The sequence below is a fragment of the Lolium perenne genome, chromosome 7 (assembly GCF_019359855.2).
Source record: "Lolium perenne isolate Kyuss_39 chromosome 7, Kyuss_2.0, whole genome shotgun sequence".
Taxonomy (NCBI): domain Eukaryota; kingdom Viridiplantae; phylum Streptophyta; class Magnoliopsida; order Poales; family Poaceae; genus Lolium; species Lolium perenne.
In genome coordinates, this window is record NC_067250.2 from 312,949,905 (window position 1) to 312,952,471 (window position 2,567).

The following is a 2,567-nucleotide window of genomic DNA, read 5'->3' on the forward strand; positions in this document are numbered from 1 at the left end:
TTCTCATCAGATCAAACCTGGCTAATGAAACTACACACGAATACAATAGGTGCTTCACAATTTCCATCAAACGAGACAGTTAGAATGGTAGTCATTTGCATCAGCGAAAACAGTACTACTAACTTCAGCACTTACTTCCCCACATAATGTTTAGCATCAATTGTGCAATGTAACACCACTAACTAAATCAAATCTAGCTAATGAAATCACACAGAAATACTGGTATTTACCACAGAATGGTAGTCATTCGCACCATCTAAAACAATACTACTAACTTCACCACTCAAGCTAATCATGTTTGCAGAAACACGAGCCAGGGCAGAACATCAAAAAAACTGAAAACAGGGCATGTCCATACTGTGACAGCACACCACGTACATTAAGAACTTACAGATCAATTTACTTTCCGCATGAAATATGTAGGCACCGATTGACTTAGACTGCGAAAGGGTCACCAACAGAAAATTCGGATGACCTTTTGTATCTCCGCATGTTGTCTCCTTCAGGCTTAGGATGTATAAAGACCGTGATTGAGGAGCCTGCACTAGCCCGTTTCATGGACCCCAGAGGCGCCACTTTGGAATGCAAATCCTCCTCCGAAGTGAAACTTGTATGGGCAATCACTAGCACCGCCTCCTTCAGCACCAGCGCGCTCCCAAGGAAAAACTTGAGGAACGCAAGCTCACTTCGTCCCCATTTGAAATAATGGAACACCAGCTGCTTGATGCGCGAGCGGATGCATTCTATGGTACCTGACTCATTCCAAAACTTGAGGTTGACCTTGCCAGAGGGTTGATCAGCTTCTGCAGACTGAAAATTGTAATTAATCAGTGCACATTAAGTACAACAAGTATTGATGGATCATGCAGCAGATGGTGCAAATGAATGCCAAAAGATGCATCAGGGGCTTCACCATGAGGTGGAGCGTCTCAATGCTTGGAAAGCATCTGAGCATAGTCGGGATCATCTTGACATCATTACGGACGCCAAAACACACCTCCAAAGCCAGGATCCTCACACTCGGTACCATGATGCTTGGGCTGGCCTTTGCCCCAACCTGCAATCGCAATCTCAAAGCACCCAATTGAGAGAAGAAAGATCGCACACACTTATACACTGATCATTTAGGTACGATGTGCAGTAATAGAGCAAATGGAAAAAAAGATGAGCAACCTTGATGACCCCCAGCAATTGCAGCTTGGGGGCATGGCCGATGCTCATCTTGTTGCTGGCCGCGCCGAAGCCCCAACCTCCTGAATAGATGAATCGCTCAAGGCATGGGGCGTGCACCACAGAGATTTCTTCAAATGAGCATCCGACGATCTGCACGCAACGGAGGCTCTGGCTGACAAGGCGGAGGGGAATCTTGAACATATTCTCTCCGACACAGAGCGTCTCCAGCACGGGGCTTCTGTCGAGGATGAAGTCCAAATCCCTGCTCTCCATGAAGACGCTGATGAACCCGAGCTCACGGAGGTTAGGGAAACAGGTGGCACGCGAGACGCGGGCCGTGTCGGGGAACCTCCACATGCCGAGGTGGAGGTGGGTGAGGGTGGTCATGCCTAAGAATGTGGCAGGGAGAAGGAAGTCGAGCGGGGACGGAGCGGTTGAAGAGGACGAGCTCCTGGATGCCCTTGGCGGCGAGGGTGTGGAGCCAGGGCGTGAGCAGGTGTTGGAACTCCTCCATGTAGCTGCTGGTGAGGTGGACGCAGCGGAAAGGGCCCGGGTGCGCGAGGAGGATGCGGGAGACGGCGGAGGTGACGCGCCGCGCGTCGGCACGCCCGACCACGGTGCCGGCAGGGAGGATGTGGGAGTCGACGAGGACGAGCGGGGTAGAGCGCCAGACCCCGCGCCAGCGGCGGGAGAGCGCGGCGGTGCGCGCGGCCTCCAGGATGGGGAGGCGGGATACGATGTTGCCGAGGAGCTCGTCGGGGAGGCTGCTGACGCGGTCGGCGCCGTCGTGGGGGAGGAGGGAGGAGAGGCGAGCGTCGACGGAGGCGGGCGGGTCCGGGAGGGCGTAGTGGGCGTCGGAGAGCACGCGGGCGAAGTGTGCTTCTACCTCGTGACGGTCATGGCCTTCGCGCCGGAACCGTTCCTCCTTCGAGGGGTCCATGAACAAGGGTGGCACCCGGGTGTCCATGGTCGCCGCCGCCGCCGCCGCCGGAGGCGCTGGGATGGGGACGAGGGCTATCGATGCCTGTGCGAAAGAAGTCTACATACCCCCCATAGGTTTCACGTTTGGAGCGTTTAACCCCCCCAGGTTTCAACTAGAGCAAATAACCCCCCAGGTATCACTTACCAGTTAGTTAACCCCCCCAGGCTGGTCATGGCTGTTTTAGCCTATGTGGAGAGTGGTTTTGGCCACGTAGACTACAGGAGATGGGGAAGAAAAGTCCGATGCTGTGGCTGCCGTCCTCTCTGCTTATGGCGCCGGCGCCCGCGCTCGCCGACGACGCTCCCGGCGCTCGCCGATTCATCCTCCTGAAGCTCGTTGTTGTCCGCGCGGCAACAAATCCTCCTCCCAGCGCTCTCCGACGCGCTCCAGAGTCCAGAGCATCGGCAACACG

General features: G+C 55.0%; 1 pseudogene; it reads right to left on the bottom strand.

Annotated features, from left to right (window-relative positions):
• Positions 1-255: 255 nt before the first annotated feature.
• LOC127311448 (F-box/FBD/LRR-repeat protein At5g22660-like) lies at positions 256-2,181 on the bottom strand (annotated as a pseudogene).
• Between the last annotated feature and the right edge of the window lie 386 nt (positions 2,182-2,567).